This window comes from Amphiprion ocellaris, chromosome 11 (assembly GCF_022539595.1).
Source record: "Amphiprion ocellaris isolate individual 3 ecotype Okinawa chromosome 11, ASM2253959v1, whole genome shotgun sequence".
NCBI classification, from domain to species: domain Eukaryota; kingdom Metazoa; phylum Chordata; class Actinopteri; family Pomacentridae; genus Amphiprion; species Amphiprion ocellaris.
The window spans coordinates 29,805,642-29,827,792 of NC_072776.1; the positions used below are offsets into that span (position 1 = coordinate 29,805,642).

Below are 22,151 nucleotides of genomic sequence, written 5' to 3' on the forward strand. Positions count from 1 at the left end.
TTGTGTTATTATGTAAAGTCTCTCTCTGTCTCTGACTGGCTTCTTTTCTGTATGTTAAATATAAAAGTGTTCAGTTTGCTACCAGACGCTAAAGAACATGAACATATTTGGCATTGCAAGATTCACTAAATACCTGTTTTTGCATAAGTGGCACCAGTTTTCTTTTATTTCTTACATATTTTTGCACAAGAGCAGCTTAAACTCCTTCTGTATGAAGCCACGATGATGGCCATGATTCCGGTCTTTCAGAATTTAAATTAGAAATTCCCATTACAGATGCTTTATAAATTACTTATACCGACAAATCTTCCCTTTATCACTGCCTTCAAAGACCCTCTGTACTGTTTCTGTGTTTTATTACAGTTTAAAAAGAAGGTTTAGACGGGTTTTCTTCAGCTGTTTTAATACGGGTATGTCATTTTTTTCTAAAATAGAGTGGAAGAAGTTAATAAACTCCAAAGTCCTCCAAAAGCATAAACAGTTGTAGAAAGCAAATGGATTTAACTTTTAAAAAAGATGTTTCTGTTTGACTTGGACTTGGCTTGACTTTGGATGGACTCACTCACCCTGTATTTCTCTGTACATTTTGCAAATTTTTCAGCAGTTGCAGTCTTGACACTTTTCGATCACACCTCACAATTATTTCCTCAGAAATTAGCAATTACAGTTGTGAGAAAAAAGTAGTTTCAACCTGAACAAGAAATAACAGGAAAACTAAGGTGACATAGAAAGACAAGATGGTCAACAAAATGTACATGTATCAAACTGCTGTTTTGTTGCCTGATGTTACTCATTATTACTCGGAGTTTAGCAGAGTTATGTGACGATCAGAGTATGTTTGTCTGTCTGTTAGCAACATTACTCAAAAACGGACAAATGGATTTGGATGAAATTTTCAGGGAAGGTCAGAAATGACACAAGGACCAAGTGATTAGATTTTGGCAGTGATGTAGCTAAGATTTCTGTATCATTGCCAGATAGTGGCACAGCATCACTGTAACCATGACAACAAGTGAACACTACATCAGCTGCCTGCGGACTTATCACGACTTGTCCGTACAAGGAACAACTGATTAAATTGTGGGGGTGTTGATGATGATACGACTGAGCAGCCTTGGTGGAGTACTGCGCTCTCTGAGTACTTTTGCTCTTATAAGATGCTTTACTTTGATTTTCCTTTTCATACCTCAGTCTTCATGTGTTTATACATAAGTATTCTGTGATTCTTTTCACTTTCTCCGTGCATTTATGTGCTCTGTTATTTAGTTCCTCTCATCTGTAATTTGTGCTTCGTCCTCTCTGAACCTCTCTTCAGGTATTTCTGGCTCTAAAGCTGCACATTTCTGACCTGCAGCTACCAATATGACCAGTGTTTATATTGTCTTGTTTGTTGCCTGTTTGTCTTTGTTATCCTTCTCCATCTTCTCTCCATCCAGTCGAGGCAGATGGACGTCCTCCCTGAGCTGCTTCTAATTTTTTCTGTTTTTTGTGAATAGTTTAGTAGGATTTTAAATGAAAATTAAGAGAAATGCACAATAAACACAAACAACAGCACAATGTAAAAATGGGTAAGCTTCATACCTCATTGGAGGCATACATTTTGAGGGAGAACACTTCAAAAAGAAAACATTACACTCTTCTCCAGTCCTTCCATGCACTCACAGAATTAGCAGGTGTGCTGCTCCATGTGTGCGTCTAAAATAAATTACCTGACCTAACAAGGAAACAACATTTGCTCCACAGAAAGGTTCCCGTGTTTTTCACCATTGTGTGTTTCTCAATCTTTTAAGCTTGTTTATATAAAACAAAAATACTGTTTTATTCACTAAATTATTCCTGTTTTCAACTCAAAAATAATTAAATGAACTTAAATTGCATAGCTGACTTCGATGGCAGTAGTCTATAATAGTGTTGGTTCTTAATCTTAGTTTTTAAATGAGTAAAATTAGATAAATTTGTGTGAAATATATCATTTTACCGTCTGACCATAAGGCATGTTTGACAGGCATATTTCATTTTTTTAAATCACCAGATTTGCACCATTTGTCAACGTAAGTAATGGTGTAGATGTTTATATCTGCAGAGTTCTAAACACAAAATCTGGCTGAAGTGTTTGATGTAGGGAGTCATTCAGTAAGAATTCAGACATTTAGAAGAATGTTGTCTTTATGTCATCATTTTTTAAAGGAATCCTAGTCAATATTTAACTTTAGACTCAGATTTCGAGTAGAATGCAATTCCTCTTGTTAGACTGCAGCAGCGCAGGTAGAAAACATGAAACATTTTAACAATCTAAACCCTAAAACCCACTGCTATCTTTTATAAACTCACCAAAGTGATGCCATTTATCAGTCAGAAGATGTGAAAACAGGAGGAATCACCTGATGTTCAGCTTTCTGACTGTCCTCGGACTACTCATCTGTGATGTTGAGCTGTTCCATCTTGAAAATGACTCAAAGTTGAGCTTAAAGTTTAGTCAAAAATCACTATTCGACATGCAGCATTTATTCCTTTGACAGAAGTAAATTATTTGTGCATATCAGACTGTGAATAGGGCAAATATTTTGCACATCTCAGTGCAACTCAGCTGTGACCAACAGTCACATGACAAAAATTCAGGGACTTCTCGGCTGAACTGCAGGCAGTGTACAGACAGAGCAGAGAGGAGACAAGTTTGGAAACAAATTGGAGAGTATGAGGGGAAAATAAAAAAAAACCATACTGGATCAATAAAATAAATGTGGTGTGGCTCAAAAATGTACAGAGGAGCATGTTGTTGGAAGATACATTCAGCACGGCGAAACGTCTTTTATAGAGTTGATGTTTGGTGATTTTTAGGATTTATATACTGCATAGAAGAGATTTTTGAGTTCTGTCTTCATCTAGTCATGATTGTTCTGTTTCCATAGAGATGCAGGACTTTATATTGCAGTGAAAAATGAGCCCACAGTGAGGAAAAATTGTACATGAGCTCAGAGGGTTTACTTTAATATTTAAACTTGTCAGATAAAAGTTATTTCTGTATTGGAAACCACTTTGGCTAATCATCTGTTGTCTAAATGTTCCACATACACAACTGTTCAAATATTTGGGGTCACTTAGAAATGGCCTTATTTTTGAAAGAAAAGCTTTTTTTTTTCAATGAAGATAACATTAAATGAATGATAAATCCAGTCTATACATTGTTAATGTGGTAAATGACTATTCTAGCTGGAAACAGCTGATTTTTAATGGAATATCTCCATAGGGGTACAGAGGAACATTTCCAGCAACCATCACTCCTGTGTTCTAATGCTACATTGTGTTAGCTAATGGTGTTGAAAGGCTAATTGATGATTAGAAAACCCTTGTGCAGTTATGTTAGCACATGAATGAAAGTGTGAGTTTTCATGGAAAACATGAAATTGTCATGAAACTTTTGAACGGTAGCGTATAAGGTACTTATTCATACTGTCCACTTCACTGACTGTGCTGTTTATCCACAGTCTCAGATTGGGTTTGATGTGATCAAAGCTCTGATGTGGGAACATCTGTTTCAGTTTGTGTTCATGTCACAGTTGTGTATCTCTGCAAAACACCACCATCTATGGGCCACAACAAGCAAACACATTGTCCAGCAGGAACCCATCAGTCGTCCTGGTTGAAGCCTCTGTTCGTCCCTGAGTTTGACCGTACGAACTCCTCGTGTCCATTTGTGGTGTCCTGTGAGCAGCCTGCCGCCTCTTGGTGATCCTAAGAACCAGCCTCCTCCATCACGACCTGACATTTAACAAGACGCACACAAGAGGGCGCTGTTAGTCCAGTAATTTCTCCTTGACCTGGTGTGACCCGATAAGTAGCTGCAAGGCAGGAAGACCTCCTTAAATCCTAACCTGGGTAATTATCACACTGAATGCATCTGCCAGAGATCATTCTTAGACTCTTTCTACTGCCTTTTGCTTGTGTTAAATTGTAATTTGTTCAACTGATGAGGCGTTACTGCAGAGTTTGGGTTGTGACGAGTCATTTTTTCTGCAAATTACCAGCTTTAAAAAAAGAAAAGGGCAGGTTCAGGTGTGCAGGTCGGGGAGATTTTGAAAATAAATAAATTAGGAAAGTGGCTCAAAGAGTTGTTCGACAGTTTAGTCGCCTTGTAATTTTCCACCTTCCCGAAGGAGCACGGCGGTCTTCTAAAAGTGGAAAGCCTTTGTCAGGTATTAATAAATCAGCAGGAGGAAACTGGACATGACTTGCAGCGGTTCGCTTTGCTGGAGCAACTGCAGAAACTTCTCTTTTCATGAGAGGAAAAGAGAAAAGCTGATACAAGATGGCATTCTTTTTTTCTGTTAGATAAAGCCATCCTTTAACATCAGACATGAATAAAAAGGGGTTAAAGTTCCTTGGTGGTCCTGCCCCTTTTGACAATCTACGACACAGTTCAGAGCATTAAATGGATTTCGTCTTATCTTTACCGCTTTTAAAGCCTCTCTGAAAGGATAAAACATGATATTTTACAGCGCCTCTCGTCATGTGATAAAAGAACTGCGGCTTCCCAGAGAAAAAGGGAAAAATCTACTTGAAATAAAACCGCACAGACACGTGGAAATCCTTTACTCTGGTGGCTATTTTGAAGATTACAGGCAGGTATGAAGTAACCAAACAGTGATGTTAAGGAAAGGAAGAGTAAAAATCCCATCCGTCATGTCTGTTTGAGATTTATTTGTTCCACTGAGTTCCCCCTGTACCCCTGCATTCCCCGGCTCTCCCCTCTCCAGCCTCCTCTTTCCTGAGGGGCCTTCGGTCAACTTTGACCTGCACAAAGAGCTTGTTAAATGCCTGTGTAATCCCCGCGTCTGTGTTTGCGAGTATGTTTTTATTCTGGTGGGGTTTTTTTTTCACCTAGCGCCACGACGTCTTGTCTCATCAGATCAACCCGATTGATCATAAAAACCTTCTTCCTAAAGCCTCGAAGGCAGGATCGATACTCTGCAAATATCAGCAGCAGCCTGTGTGTGTGTGTTTCTTTTTTTGAATGTTTGAAATACAAGCCCCCCCACCCTGGAGGGTTTTACAGCGAGAAAATTATGAAAATCCATCCCAAGCATCTCGCCGTGCCAACAGTGGCGGCCCCCTTTGTTGAATGAAGACAGATGATCCGGAGTGGTCTGACGGTGAGTCACTGACATCCACAGACTTGCCTCTCAGCCCCGGTGTTCACCTCGGCGTGGAATGCGAAGGAATGCTCTTCGGTTCTCGTGGCGAACAACAACGCCAGGATAGGAATCAACTCGTCCCCCTCGCATTTGCACATAAGAGGGCCGAAAAGGGGGTAGGGAGGGAGGAGAGAGAACGATGGTGTGCCGCCGAGCAGATATAGAAAAATTCTTTGGGGTGAGAGTCACGGTTTGAATGAGGACAGTGTTTAGAGTGGAAGCAGAAATATGTGGTGGAACAGTTAAAATAAGCTTGTTTGTACAGGCACTGCAAACAGAGGTGCATGCATTAGGCAAAAAACGTGGAGATGTGGGTTCCAATCTGAGATGTTGCTGCAGATCTTAGAGGCGAAGACGATGATGGTGGATGTTGGTGGCGTGGATTGTTGCTCTTTTTATTTTAAAAATTAGCATTACAGGTGCTTGTTAACACGTCCATATGGTGTTTTTAGACGCGGAATGAGCTAAATGAGCAGTCAACACCTTTGCGGATCATTTTAAAACTGCGGCATATGGTGACACTCTCAAAAACACAGATTCAAACTTCCAGAGTTTCATACGTAACAAACCCACAGAACCAATCCTGTCAGCTTGCAGCGTGGAGCTTCCTTTTCAGAATCTGGTTCCAACACGTATGGCTGAATTTCTTCAATACTGCAACTTACTATTGTGTCGTTTGTGAGCTGGTGTGCTTGAGCTGAATAGTTTTCAGTGTTGATTGCAATTATAATACTTATTTTTTTTAGCAATTAGCATTACAAGTGAACACAAAGAGTTTTAAAGACCTCCCCTGATAAAGAAATTGCCTTGTTAATGTGTCAATATGGTGTTTTTTATATGCTAGAAGACACATCATTAGCAAAATGAGCAGTCGACATCTTAGGGGATCATTTTCCCCTTGAAACTGCAGCATAACGGTGATAGTCTGAAAACCACAGACTCAGACTTCCTGGGTTTCATACATCACAAACCTAAAGAAGCAATCCTGTGTCTTTGTTCTTTAGAATGTGGTTCCAACATGTGGTTGAATTACTTTAATATTACAACTTACTATTGTGTCATCGGTGAGCTGGTGTGCTTCAGCTGCAGCGAACAGGTTTGGACATTACAGATCTGCAAATCCTAAATGAAAAAACTATGTAGAGTTACATTTGAACCATTTTTAGGCAGAAAGAGAAGAAATACTTCTAAATGTAACTTTGATACACAAAGATGAGGTTTTAGCTACTGATTTAAATTGTAATGCTAATATTTTTAGCAACTAGCATTATAAGTGCACATGTGCGGAGCTTTAAAAACCCTCTTTAATGAAAATTTTGCTTGTTAATGTAACAGGTGTGTTGAAATAACATGTTGTATTTCAAGATCCATCCTACATTCCAATATATATTTTGTCATTTTTCATTCGTTCTTTTTAAATTCTTCACAATGCAGAGATTATCAAACAACAGTGTATGGCCAGACAGGCTACATTAACATGCCCATATGGTGCTTTGAATATGCAAAATGAATATAATAAGCAGTGAACACCATAGTGAAGCATTTTTACCTTGAAACTGCAGTGTAGTAATAGTAGCCTCTAAAACACAATGAGCTTACAGGATTTAACTCTCTCTTCTTCAGAATAAATGTCCAGTTCAAACATGGAGGACATGGTTTAGCACAGAGTAGTTTTAAAGCATTTGAGCAGAGATGAAGGTGAGCTGGTGTGCTTGATCTGCAGCAAAAAGTGGGAGAAATAATACTGACTTCATACATCTACACAATCCAGAGGGGGGGAAACAGTGTAGCGTTAAATCTAAGATATTTTAAGGGAGAAAGGGATTATTTTCAAGGAAAAAAGATTCATACTCAAAGATGAGTTTTTAGCGCTGATTACAATTGAAATGCTAATATTTTAGCAGTTAGCTTACCAGTGCACATGTGCAGAGCTTTAAAGTCTCTCTCTGAATAAAATCGATTGTTTTTTTCACTTTGTTAACATGTTCATTGGTTGGTTTTTATATGCTAACTCATACACCGTGGGTGAAACAAGCAGTCAACACAATAGCTGAGCATTTTCACCTTAAAACTGCAACAGTCTCAAAATCACAGATTCAACCTTCCTGGGTTTCATACATCACAAACCTAAACAACCAATCACATCAGCTTGCAGGGCAGAGCTTTATCTTTGTTCTTCAGAATCTGGTTCCAACATGTAGGGCTGAATTAATCTTGTAAATATGCAACTTTGATACACAGAGATGAGTTATTAAAGATTGATCAGGTATCTTATCAGTTCCAACTTTTGCTCAGCGACGTCATGGATAAGTAACAGTCAGTGTTGGTATTAAAATCAGATCATCTTTAAAGTGTGCATGTGTCAACTTTAAAACACCTATTTCAACTGATGGCAGTAAAAAAAAATCTGACTGAATAACTGTATATAAGGAGAAAGTTTCAGCAGTATCTTAATATGATAATTTCATGTTGTCATTTTACAAAATTCTGCTGTCCCAATTCATGGTTTCAAGCAAATTATGATTAAGAAAATCACCAAAATTGTAGCGATGGGTCATAAACTAATTATGATGTGGGGTTGTGTTGGGAAAAACCGACAAAAACAGTGGCAAAAAATTCTGAGTGTTTCTACAGAGCAGAGAGGAAACAAATTAGAGAGATGGAGACCAAAATAAACATGTTTAGTCAATAACATAAATGCAGCAGGCTCAGAAATGGTGTACAGAAGAGCAAATTGTTGGAATATAAATTCTGCATTGTGAAATATCTTTCTAGATGTGCATATTTGTGTGAAACATGCAGACTTTGTAGGGGGTTTAAACATGTAAATAGTAAACTATCTATGGCATATAAAGTCAACATTTTTTTCCAACATTGGTAAAAACTATGGAAATTTTTTAAAAAAGTAAATGACATGTTGACTCAATTTTTTCCCCTATTTATAAATCATGGTATTAGAACTGTGTCCTAGAGTTTTCTGAACTTCTAGTCATGGTTGTTCTGTTTCCACTGAGATGCAAGACTTTATATTGCACTGCATGAGTCTGCAGTGAGTAAAAATGTGTCAGGAGCAAAATAGGAAACACCCCAAAATGATAACAAATAGAAATAATTTCTCTGCAAAAATACTGTTGATTCACTTCACTGCTTTCTTTTCTCTCTCTTCCTCATCAAAACAGACAGTAAAAAGTGAATCATTGAGACAGTCTCCATTTTCACAGTGTTTCATCGTCTCTCTGTGAACTTCAGCAAGACCAAAGGTTGTCTGTGTGTTGATGGTTTTTTATTTATTTATTTTTTTTAACATTTTTTTCTGTATTTTTATAATACACAAAATACCAAAATCTGTAACTGTGGATAACCACAATATTTCAACATTTTAAAGAAAATAAATTGAAATTAGATATAATTAGAGACAGTTTTCAGAATGTGAAGTAATTTCTGAGCTATGTCATTCCAGAAATGATATCTAGTATTGCAAAAATTACAAAAAAAAAAAAAAAAAAATGTTGAATGAATTTTTTTTAGTGTGTCCTACAGTTTTTTGAACTTGTAGTCATGGTCGTTCTGTTTCTATTGAGATGCAGGACTTTATATTGCAGTTAAAAATGAGCCTGCAGTGAGTAAAAATGTGTGTGGAGCAAAATAGGAAACACCCCAAAATGATAAAAAAAAAAAAAAAGAAAGAATTTCTCTGCAGAAATACTGTCGACTCACTGCTTTTTTCCCTCTCTCTTCCTCATCCAAAGAGACAGTAAAAAGTGAATCATCGAGACAGTCTCCACTTTCACAAAGTGTTTTGCGGCTGTCATCGTCTCTCTGTGAACTTCAGTGAAGCCAAAGATTGTCTGTGTGTTGATGGGAGTGGGTGGTCCATTTTGACAAGATTCTCATGGTTCCCATAGGATTTAATGGCCTGACAGACAGAAACTGACAACCTCCAGTTAGTTTACAACGAGATCTGTGTGCTTTGCGTTTAGCCTCGGGCCACATACCAAGGTGTGTGTGTGTGTCTGTGGGGGTTTCTGCCAGACTAATGTTATCTAAACTACCCCAACAAGCATTTTATTTTCAAAGGGCGGCTCTTAGATAAGATCTCCTGGGTGAATACATTAGCACCCATCGGTACCCGTTTCCATCCTCGTAGTCCTTGTCTGAGGAAGGCATGCGGGGTCAGCTGTCTCCGGAGCTTCCCCCGGCCGAGCCTCGGGGGATAATAACTCACCGCTTCGATGCTGCGCCGTGCACACTTTTATTTTGACAGATACCTGTTTTGCGGGAGCACAATGGGACAAAATATGCACACATGCGAGGAGATGAAGCCTTCATGAACTGCGACCGAGCGCCCCGAGTCAGAGGTCAAGCTACCGATTTGCGCCCCCTCCCCTTTCCTCGCCACGCTTCAGAGGGAAAACGCCGAACATATCATGACCTGACAGCCCCATTCACCGCCGCGGGGGTAAATACACAGGGTGCACAAGAGGATGACCCCGCCTCGATATGTTCTCCAGAAGATCGGAACAATCCTCGCCATCGTCCTCGTTTTTCTCCCCGTTGTGTTTGTCCTTCCCTCCCACCCCCTTCTTTCCCTGTAACTGTGGAGGAATCCCGGCCCCATCCACCTAAAGTGTCACTGAAGAATGTTCCATCATTTAAACGGGGGGGAGAACGCTCCGCTAATATATAACCAATTACACTGGTCACATTTCCTGTGTCTCCTTTGAGCTCTCTGCAGGCTCAAAGTGCCAATCAGGCCTGGAATGCCAGAACATGGCTCTTATTTGCCAGGGGTCAGCGCACCAGTAACCTCACATTCTAAAGGACCATTGTTCCCATGGCCAGAAAACTCGGAGAGGCACACATACACATCCAGGGTGAAAGACGCACACACAAACGCTGGCCCCTGGAGGCCCCACATCAAGGGCCCGCTCTGTTTAAACAGCATCCGCCTGCACAGCCACCCGCCATGAAAGGGATTAAACAAGGTGTGTGTGTGCATATATGTTTATACACTGACCCAAAAAAAAGCCAATTATCACATCTCCAAAAAATATGCAAAGTAATCTAACGAGAAGTCAGATTTTTAAAAAAACAAAACGATGCCACCTTTTCTAGCTAGCGTGTTTTTCGGAGTGTGTGTGTGCTTCATGCGTGGGAGACAAAGAGCGACTCTGGCTGATTGCGAGTACTCACACTGTCCTTGCACAAAGCGTGGCGACAGAGCGAGGACGCTTCATAATGCGCGCCGCCTTTCACCGCTTCGACGTTCTGTCACATTTCCTCACAGGATCAGAAAACAGAAACAAAACACAACTCAGTGTGGATCAATACAAGTCGTCAAAGTGTGCGTTTTAAATTTTAAAGACTAAACGTCGCTCTTATTCCACCAGACCTCTCCACATACAAGCACTATTATACACACTTAGACATTAAAGAGGCTGCATGATGCACATTTACAGGTTCAGGATTTCACTTTTGGAGACTAACACAATATGTTTACACGCTTTAATGTCCAAAAAACACATTTTTTTTTAATACTGCACATTCCTGCAGCACCTCTGTCTGAAACGCTCCTGTCTCTTTAAATAAGTCCATCCTCCCCTGATTGGTCAGCAGCCCCGATGAAAGCAAGTGTATGGATATAGCTCCACCAGAAGCAGCTCTAGTGAGGAAATAAAGTTAAACTACAAAGCTGCAGTTCCTTCTTTGTTAGTGGGAGTGTCCAACCGAGCTGCCAGACAGGAGTTATGTAAATGTGTTACATGATGATGTCGATAAGTAACGGAAGAAAAGCCTGGACTTCAAATGAGGCTTTTCAGGCAGGTAAGGAAAATTTCTCCCTTTGGTGTGGACTTTGTGAGTTTGCAGACCCTTTTACATGCAAAAAAAAGCAGCTACATAACACATTAAAGGCAAGGAAAATCCCAAAAAGCATAATATGGGCTCTTTAATATTGTGAAATAACAATTTTCACACTTTACTCTTTTTACAAGTTTTTGGAATCTGAATCAAGATATTTGCAACGATTCATTCACAAGTTCAAAAGTGAGGTCCAAAAAGGCCAAAATCTGTAGCTGTAGATGAGCACAAAATTTTTTAAGCTTTTAAAGAAATAGTATTTTTTTTAAATAAAAAGTCAGAATGTTGAAAATGTATTTTTAAAATTAGACATAATTAGTGACAAATGTCAGAATATTAAGTAATTTCTGAGATGTTATTCCAGAAATTATATCTAGCATTACAAAAATTACAAAAAATAATGTTGATGAAATTTTTTAGTGTCATTTGCCCCCCCCCCCCCCCCATTTTTATTTTATTTTTTTAAAAACCACATTTACACTCTTTCAAAGTAAATTCTGGTAAGTTTCGGAGTTTTTGAGCTGCATTAGCTAAGTGGAGACTAGAAGCTGCTCTGTGCACAGCTGGTTTGTTCGGATCTACTGTAGCCTGCAGGTGAGGCATTTAGGGAACATCTGTAAATTGTGGTTTCTATGAATATACAGATGTTGAGCAAGTTTCTTTTGCATTGAGAAGATGAAAGAGTTGAAGCGAAAGTGATCTTATTTTGATGCAAAGATCTGTACATTAGCAGGAATGTAGCACAACAGAAGAAAAAGCAGAGATATTTTGCCCCTTAAATTCAATGAATACTTGTGATAAGTATCGAGATTTTAATACCGATCAAAACAATAAAGCAGTATTATAGTGCTTTGCGTGTGTTACTAGATAAGTAAGGTGTTTATTTGGTTAGATTAGATTCAACTTTAATGTCATTACACATGTACAAGTACAGGTATGCAGTTTGGCGTCGAACCAGAAGTGCAATAAGCAGCAACTGCAAGATTAACAGGGTGAGTGAGACTTACACTACCGTTCAAAAGTTGGAGTCACTTAGAAATGTCCTTATTTATTTAAAAAAATTAGTTTTTTCAATGAGGATAACATTAAATTAATCAGAAATCCAATCTAGACATTGGTAATGTGGTAAATGACTATTCTAGCAGGAAACAGCTGATTTTTAATGGAATATCTCCATAGGGGTACAGAGGAACATTTCCAGCAACCATCACTCCTGTGTTCTAATGCTACATTGTGTTAGCTAATGGTGTTGAAAGGCTAATTGATGATTAGAAAACCCTTGTGCAGTTATGTTAGCACATGGATAAAAGTGTGAGTTTTCATGGAAAACATGAAATTGAAACTTTTGAACGGTAGTGTTTATATCTATATAGACTTATTATAACCATGAAATATGAGCGGTTTGTTATAAACATAACTCTCCAAATACTGAGAAGCTATGCACATATTTACAGATGAACATGCTATGCTGTTGACATTGCATAGTGATATATATGAATGGATATAGACATAATATACAGATTATTGGGATGCTATAAATATACTGTACATGTACAATAAACATTCTGTATATAAGACTATAAGGATTTATATGAATGATATAGACATAATAATAATAATAATATTTCCCTGTTTTCAGAGCTTTTTATGACACCTGGCCTTGAAGCATGAACACAAACGGTGACGTCGAGTTCAGGAATGAATTTTCACGCTTTGGTTATATAAACTGTTGTCACTTCCAGCACGGCCTTCATCACAGTTATTGTGCAGAAATGCTTGATATGTTTCACCCTCCTCCTTTTTATTGGCCTAAATACAAGCGCTGCATGCACACACATGCACACACACGCACAAAAAACACACAAACACACGGTTTCGCACAGGTATGCAGTCACGTTAAGAGAAACCTGACCTACCTGACGGATCGAAACTACTCCTACGCTGCTCTGTTAACCCCTCGGTGTTCGGCGTGGGAAACAATGCTCCGGCATTACCCGCTAATTCCTGCTCAAATAGCCGAGATGGACGGACGGACTGACGGACGGATAATGGACGGACGCGCTGATAAACGTTGACACGGCCTCGACAGGAAGAAGGAGCACGCAGAGATAGAGGTTCAATATTAGGAAGAAAGGGTGAGGTGGAGGGAGGAAAAAGAAAAAAACTAAAGCAGTGAGAAGGTTGTCAATACACTGCTTCTCATTTGTTCCCTCTCTTTCCCTTCCCCTGCTCGCCTACAAGAGATATCTGAGGCCAAAGGGCAGACAGCCTTTTCAGAGGAACATGATTGCAGCCTTGTTGTGAAAGGCCTTTCATTTAGAAATATGTGACTTTCTGTGAGAGGAGAAAGCTGAAGCATTCCCTCTCCCATCGCCACTTTTCTCCGCAACACAAAAAACCGCGGCAGAGAGAGACCTTGCGCTCGTGAAAGAAGTCCTTTCAAGACACTTGTGTTCTCAAGGTCCTGCCTTGAAAGGAAGGCGAGCGTGTTAGCAGACATGAAAACCAGCATCCGGTTGAAACTGGAGTTACATTTCTGAACATACTGTAACTCCCCTGCTCCCGTGATTTGGTTATTAAACTTATGCAGATGGCTTTTACGGGCTTCCAGAAGCTGTTTTCCTGCAGTGTCATGCTTTGGCGTCCGTCGGCTGCTCTGTTGTTTTGGCCTCTGGTACTGGAGGTTATGTAGCTGAGGTCAATACCATCTGCGTGTGACCGGTGTACCGCGGGGTGATGTCACAAGGCTTGTGAAAGTCCGCTTTGATGTCAGCAATTAGACGGTCGAACTTTTCACCGGCCTCAAAATCCTCGGCCCGCTGTTCCTGGCACGCCGGGTCGCTAGGCAACGGCGGGGACAACATTTGATGTCTCGATCCTTATCAGGGAGAAGGTGCCACACAGCAAACGAACGCTTACGTCACTTAAAATCGCCTTGCAACATAATATTATCCATCGATGTGGAGGCCAGAACGAGCCAAGGGATGACTAAACAGGTTTAACTGTCCTGGGGCTCTTGTGGCTCATGTGCACTGTAAAAAAAAAAAATTAAAAAAAATAATAATTTTGTGATTTTTTTTGGTTTTATTGTTTTTTTCCCATATATTTTTTTGATATGTGAATTTATGTCATGTAACTGTGAATAAACAAAGTTTTTTAAATTTATTTACCTAAATTCCAGTTAACACTGTAAATATATTTATAAAAGTAGACCTAATTAGCGAGAATGAACAGGATTCTTTAACTTTACATGGTATATTTGTTCATTCAGAGAGATATTTTCTAAAATTACTGAAGTTTTTATGACATAAATGTTGAATTGTACATCAAGTGTACATCATGTATAAGAATTGGTAGTTTGATGAAATGATGTTGGGAGCATCGTTTGCACAGTTCACTGTTTTTTTCCTATCAACGGGGATAGTTACGCTTGGATGGTGCCTTTTCCAGTGTGTGTGTAATTTTGACATGTTGCCGGATGCGTCGTTGAGGAGCGCTTCACAGTGTCGGCATACAGCTTTCATCTTGTCCACTGGTTTTTCTCCTTTTTCGTACTTCACCAGGAAATCGAAGTGATCCCAAACGGGTGATTTTAATGACGCCGGAGCGTCTTCCAGCTCTGGCTTCTTCTCGTTGTTGCTAGCATTAGCCATCACATTCTAGAGCCATACAGACGTTTATAATGAAGCGCTGGCAGGAGAATAAACGATCCGTCACATCCTGTGGTTCACTGGAAACTCCTACTCTGTGAGCCAGAGAAGGTCCACAACTGTGTGCGCTATGAAGTTTTAGGTTTCACAATCAAAACAGTTCTGTACATTGGCCATTCTTCATACCGCGGAACACCTCTGTACCGAACCGAAAGGGCCTTTACCTTACGGTTCGGTATGAATATGAGTATCGTTACACCCCTATCTTATTCTAAAGTAAAATGAAAGTTAGCAAATATATTTTAGTGATGGAAAATTACAGTACTTTTATGAGACGTTATGGAATATTTTTACAGTGTACCTCGGAGTTATAAATTTAATTGTAGTCTCATATTTCTGAGCTTTCATGTTTTGTAGAGAATCATCACATTCAGTGAATCCAGTCAAACTGTGGGTTTTTTTAAACACCATCCTGCTTTTTTTCTCTTTCTTTCTCGTTCAGCAGGATTTTAAAGCTCCGTGCGTGGGCCCGTCTGCTCGGTGCATGACCTGAATGTTGCGTGATCTAGGCCACGCTGATAAGACGAGGAGGAGGCTGGGCGGGGAGCAGCGCTGCAGCTTTATCACCTGCGTGGCCTTTGATTTGGCTTCACTGGTCTCAGATCAAAGCCGCCGCCGGCTCTGTGGACCACGACGGTGGACTTGAGCCGACGTTTGCACTTCTGACTTCAGATCTGGTTGTGTAACGATGACAGCGAGGAAAAACCGAGCGTTTGCTGCACGTGTGATCACTTCTTTCACCTCCTGGATGTTTCTGGAGCAGGTGTCTGATTTCCATATTAGGGATTTCCCTCATTTACAGTTTCCTTTCCGCTGACGCCTCCAACCGCCGCCGTGTTGTTTGCTGTTTAGAAATAGAATCCCGTTTCTATTCTCTGTGGATTTCCCCTATTGAAACTGAATTTAAGACGTTTCCAAGGAAGTCGGTGATGGATTCGCAGGTTTAGCTTCCTGTACCTGTGAGGCATCGGTTTCAGTAACACAGCTGAAGTTATAGGGGAGGAAATCGGTCTGCTGAGGGGATAATGACAGTTTTCACTGGTCGGACAGCAGCGATAATCCATCTTTAGCCCTTCGGTGACATTGCGTGCTTTTGTCTGACAGCAGTGTCAACACGCTCCACAGCCTCTCAGAAACACTCACATGTGTGTGATTTATGCTCATACAGTATATTTAGTGAGACGCAGCAGCTCACTCACGTGTTAAAAAATACCACAAACAGGTAGCAGAATGGAATCTGGAACCAATCCATCAGTCGGAGGAAGAAAAATCAGCATGTTTTCTGTGGATATATTGCAATTTATAACAAAAATAACCTGATAAAATCCCTTTAGTACAGAAATGGTAGTAAAATTATCATAAATACCTGCAAAAACTTTACTTTTTTAACTTTTATTGTGTAAATGTATACTGTTTTGTTGGATTTTTTTAAGTTGTTATCCGTAAATTCAACAAACAGCGTGAAGTTCTAAAAGCTTCAAAGGTGTATTCTGTATAAAACCTACTTTCTGTCCAAGCACTTGTAGTTTCAAAGGTGTATTCCACCTAAAATATTACTCTCTGTGCAAGTATCGGTGGGCTTAAGATTTATTTCTTCCAAAGTACTGCTTCCCGTCCAAGTATTTCTGGTTTTGAAGTAGTACTTTCTAACTTGTAAGTTATGGTTTTAAAGATTTAGTCTACCCCAAAAAATAAATAAATAAATAAATAAATAAATAAATAAAAAATCTGTGCAAATACTTGTAAATGTCAAGTATTTGTACAGGAAGTAGTTTCTGTAGTTCTAGATGTAAAAGGTTTTTCCATCCAAAGCACTACTTTCTGTCCAAGTATTTGTACTTTTACAGGATTACTCCATTTTTGTCCAAGTTTTTGTTGTTTTAAAGGTTTATTCTACAAAAAATTAAAAATCAACCTTCGGTCCACATATTGTAGTTTTAAAGGTGTATTTCCACTCAAAATACGACTTTTTGTCCAAGTATGTGTAGTTTTCAATGTGTATTTAACCCAAAATGTTACTTCCTGTCCAAGTGATTGTAGTTTTAAAGGTCAAATCCACAAAAAAAAAAGTTTGTCAAAGTATTATAGCTTTAAAGTTTTATTCCACCCAAAACACAAATTCTTGGCCAAGTTTTCTACCAAAAACACTACATTCTGTCCAAGTATTTGTGGATTTAAAGGTTTATTGTCCCCAAAATACTAGTCTTTGTCAAAGTACTTGCAATTTTAAAGGTTCATTCCACCCAAAATGCTACTTTTGGTTCAAGTATTTGTAGCGTAAACAGTTTCTTCCACACCAATAGTACTTTCTAACTGGCAAGTTACGGTTTCAAAGGTTCATTTCACCCAAAATTAGGATTAAACAAGTGACTGCCATGATTTCTTGCACAAAAGACTTAATAAAAAACAATGCCGTCCTACAAATGAAATGTAGCATCCACTGCTGCAGACACATTACATTCAGACTGCTGTTTGCGAAGTTTACCTTTGACTTTATGTCATCAGTTTGAACAAAATGCTGCCAAACATTAAATAAATTGGACCTAGAAGTCTCCTTTAGGTTGAGCCTCTTCAAAGTTGTGAAAAACAAGGGGGTGTTCACAGGTTATCTGGTCCTTTTGGCCCTCAGAATAGTGGAATAATCCTGGAAGGCTGCTGACATGGAGTGCTTCTCTTTATGAAAATAACACCAGAGATTGTCCAACTAATGCTCACTTGGTTTGATGAGAACGTACTGGTCAAACAGCTGACCCAAACATGGGATGAGTTTGCATCTAACGCTCCTAAAGCTCAGACTTGGGCAAAGTTAATCAACTAGTGCGTTACATAAAACCTCAGAAGGTTTTTAATTGTGCTGCTGAACAGTAATGTATGTGAACTGTCACTCTGCTGCACAGCTGACAAACAGCTCATCAGCTGCGGTGCCATTTGTTGCAACATTTGTCTCGAAAGAATGAAAAACTTTGAGATTTTTTTTCCCATCATTAAAGTGCATCAGATAATAAACAGATATAGAGAGAAGAATTTCACCCATCTTCTAACAAAGTATATGTGTCGTATTTCTGCAGCAGCTACAGATCTGGTCGTAAAAAATGTGCTGGTTGCGGGACGTCGTTGTTCCTGATGGATCATGGTGACACACTGCGGTGACTCACAACATGTGTCTCTGTTTTTGTTCCTTAAAGATGAAGGAGAAAGAACCACAAAAGGCCTACTGACCTTTTTTTCTTTCTTTTTTTTTTTGAAAACACCAGCTGTCAAGTGGACGAGCTGCTGCATTTGAGAACACGTGCAGGTTTGTGCACGTGTGTGTGTGTGTGTGTGTGTGTGTGTGTGTGTGTGTGTGTGTGTGTGTGTGTGTGTGTGTGTGTGTGTGTTGCTGTCATCATCCCGACCACAGTAAATTAAACAGTAGCCGGCGGTCAGGTCACGGTAAATACATCATGACTCATGTACAGTTTGGCCGAACAGATCTGACGTGTTCGGCCAAATGCTGGTTTTTCAGCCGTTGGACGCTAAAAATCTGGCATCGGAAGAGACGAAGCAGCAGAGAAATAAAAGCCTCTCAGTTAATAATAAACAGCACAAACTGCACATACAAGACATGGAGACGACTGTCGGCTATCAGCGAGGGAAATAACGGAGCTGATTTAGATGAGGAGGGTTTTTTTCTTAAGAGCCAGAGACTGTACATTCACACCTCGCTGATAAACTGTACAAACAATCTGACTCTATAGGAGACTCATGAATTAATGAAGAAATGTTATTTCACAGAGATCCGAATATTCGGATCTCAAATAAATATTCGGATACCACCGTCAAGACCAAATATTCAGATTTTCGGATCCAGCCCTAGTTTATTTGTGGTTGTTTTGGGACTTTCTGTAGTAATTTAGTGCCTCCCTGTAGTCATATAGTGTTTTTTTGTGTTTGTTTTGTGTCTGTGTGGTTGTTACAGGATATTTTGTGGAGATTGTAAAGTCTTTGTGGTCATTTTCTGCACATTTGTGGCTGTTTTCTGTTTCATTGTGGTTGTTTTGCTCATTTTTATTAGGTGTTGTATCTTTTTGTAGGTGTCTTGATATAGTCACTGTGGTTGTTTTGGGACTGTCTGTGGTCACCTTGTGTTGATTTGTGCTTGTTTTATGTTCATTTGTGGCTGCTTTGGCACTTATTGTGGCAATTTTACCCTCTTTGGGTCATTTCATGCCACTTTGTGGCTGTTTTGGGACTTTATACAGTCATTTAGTCAGCATTTTCCCCGTTTGTGGTCATGTTGTGTTTCTTTGTGGTTGTTTAGTCAATTTTTACTCGGTGTTACATCTTTCTGTACTTATTTTATGTCTTGATATTGTCACATTCTGTATCTTTGCACTCACTTTGCATCACTCTGAGGATGTTTTTGTGTCACCTTGTGGTCATTTTGTGTTTATTTGTGGATGTTTTGGGACTTTATGTAGTAATTTTGTGCTTTTTTGTTGTCATTTGGTGTTTTGTGTCTGTGTGATTGCTTGCTTTTGTGTGTCTTTGCTTGTTTGGTTCATTTTTTCTTCATCTTTCTTTTGTTGTTATTTTATATCCAAGTATAGTCACTTTGCACCACTCTGCAGATGTTTTATGTCATTTTATGGTTGCGGTTTGTGCTGCTTTGTGGTTGTTTTGTTTCTGTAGTTGCTTTGGCACTTTAGGTAGGCATTTACCCTCTCTTTGTGGTTGTTTTGGCTCTTTTTGTGGTGTTTTTTCTCTTTATTATGATCATTTTGCACCTCTTTGTAGTCAGTATGTCTCCTACAAGAACATTTTGCAGCTGCAGTGCTGGATGTTCTGGTCTGTTGGCCAGTAGTTCCTACATCAGTGCCGTCTCCTGCCACCAGAGGCAGCACTGACCTTAGTGCTGTTGAGGATAAATTTATCCTGTGAAAGAAGAAGAATTCGGCCACCATCTTTGATCTGTCATAAATTCTCCACAACTAGAGGAAATGTGTTAGTTTTGATGGAAAACATGGTGGAATACTGTTCAAAAACTGAAAGAAAAGACAATAGCAAATATCTTTAAAACTATAATATTAAAGTGAATTTAAATACATTAAAAATAGCACCATTTTATGATATAAAACTGTTCAGCCATATAATTTATTCATAATTTATTTATCACCTGTCGAATGACACAAACATACTGAGAAAATATTAGAATTTGTTTTAAATATAGAAAAAAAAATCTGTAATTTAACATCATAAAATCCCTTTAGTACAGAAATGGTAGTAAAATTACCATAAATATCTCTAAAATCTTGAGAACCATAATAATTGTAGATATTTTGTTTTGCAAAATAATACTTTTAAGAGTGATTTCATTATTTATAATCTGTAATTCAACAAACTGTGTAAAGTGGATGATATAGGAGTGATAGCAAAGTATTAAAATAAATTTAATTTTGATTTGAAATGTGTTTATGATTTATCAAATAATTCAGGAGGAAAATACAGGTTTTAAAGATTTATTTCATAAAAAAATCTGACCTTCTGTTCAAGTACTTGTGGTTTTAAAAGTGGATTCCAATCAAAATGCAACTTTCTGTCCAAGTACTTGTAGTTTTGAAGGTGTGTTCCACCCAAAATACAACTTTTGGTGCAAGTACTTGGAGTTTTAAGGGTTTATTGCACCGAAAATACTTGTTTCGTTCAAATTATTTATAGTTTTAACAATTTATTCCAAACCAAAAATGACATTCTGTCCAAATATTTGTAGTTTTAAAGGTGTATTGCACCCAAAATACAACTTTCTGTGCAAGTACTTGGAGTTGTAAAGGTTTACTGCACCGAAACACTAGTTTCATTCCAATTATTTGTAGTTTTAAAGGTGTATTTCACCTAAAATATGACCTTCTGTCAAAGTACTTGTAGTTTTGAAAGTGTATTCCAACCCAAATACAACTTTCTGTGCATGAACTTGGAGTTTTAGGGTTTATTGCAACCTCAACACTAGTTTTGTTCCAACTAGTTGTAGTTTAAAAGGTTTATTTCACCCATACTATGACCGTCTGTCCAAGTACTCATAGTTCTGAAGGTGTATTTCACTGAAAATAAAACTTTCTGTGCAAGTAGTTGTAGTTTTAAAGGTGTGTCCCACCCAAAATGCAACTTTCTGTGCAAGTACTTGGGGTTTAAGGGTTTATTGCAACTAAATACTAGTTTTGTTCCAATTATTTGTAGTTTTAAAGGTTTATTCCACCCAAAATACAACTTTCTGTGCAAGTACTTGGAGTTGTAGGGGATAATTGCAGCCAAAATACTACTTTGATTACAGTATTTGTAGTTTTAAAGATTTTTTTCACCCAAAACATCACCTTCTGTCCAAGTATTTGTAATTTTAATTGTTTATTGTACTGAAAATACTAATTTTGCTCCAATTATTTGTAGTTTTAAAGGTTTATTTCACCTAAAATATGACCTTCTCTCCAAGTACATGCAGTTCTGAAAATATATTCCACACAAAATGTAATTTTCTGTGCAAGTATTTGGAGTTTTAAAGTTTCATTCCACCCAAAATACGGCAAATCTGCAGTCAATCTGCAACATCACAAAATCCCTTTAGCAAAGAAATGGTAGTAAAGTTATCATAACATACCTGTTAAAACTGTGTAAAGTGCACGAAACTGAGGCATTCATGTTGCATAATAAGGGGATTAAATTCTCTCTGCCAACTATAAGTACAACATGTTGCTTTCCCGCAGCACTTTTTCGTTAGTGTATAATTACTGTAAGTCTGATAGGTTTTGCCACATCAGGTACACCCACCGACTTAATTGAAGCCACCTACCGCTGTGCTGTGGTTGAAGCCGGTGATTTTTGTGATGGAGAATGTCTACATCTGTCTGCTTTTCCCTTCTGTATCTTTCCATCTATCCCTCCCTGCTCTCCTTCTCCTTCTCCATGTGTGGCTTAAATTACAAAGCTTTCACTCAGAAGTGACTCACGTCCAGAGAATGCACTTCTTTTTCTCCCTCTCTTTCTCTTTTTTCTTTCTCAACTGTCTTATTGCCTTTCAATCACACTCACCCTCCATTTATCTCCATGTTTTCTTCCTGGGCCATACTCTTCCTGTGCTCTTTTCTTTTTCAGAGATGGTTTAAAACACCTTTTTTTCATTTCTTCCTCCAGAAGAGTTTTTTGCTGCAGATCCAGAAGGACGACAAATGACAATGAAAATTGGGAGAAAATGGAGTCGAGGGTAGATGGATGGACACCAAAAAAAAAAAAAAAAAAAGCAGCGCTGCAATTAGTCATCGATTTCAAAGACAGCATATAATAAAACATTTCCCCCTTAGGTAAACCTGGTGAATGCAATCACGAATTAGCCGCCCACGCTAACTCAGTGAATAAGGCTAAA

At 38.7% G+C, this 22,151-nt stretch overlaps 1 long non-coding RNA gene across 2 annotated transcripts; it reads right to left on the reverse strand.

Moving 5' to 3' along the window:
* Positions 1–2,967: 2,967 nt before the first annotated feature.
* LOC129349980 (uncharacterized) lies at positions 2,968–13,077 on the reverse strand. Of its 2 annotated transcripts, XR_008603162.1 has the most exons (3): positions 12,968–13,077; positions 10,386–10,472; positions 2,968–3,759 (listed from the first exon to the last, which is right to left on the reverse strand). It is a non-coding gene; the product is annotated as an uncharacterized LOC129349980 (long non-coding RNA). The 2 variants fall into 2 exon arrangements; XR_008603161.1 differs by lacking the exon at positions 12,968–13,077 and having other exon boundaries at positions 10,386–11,475.
* Between the last annotated feature and the right edge of the window lie 9,074 nt (positions 13,078–22,151).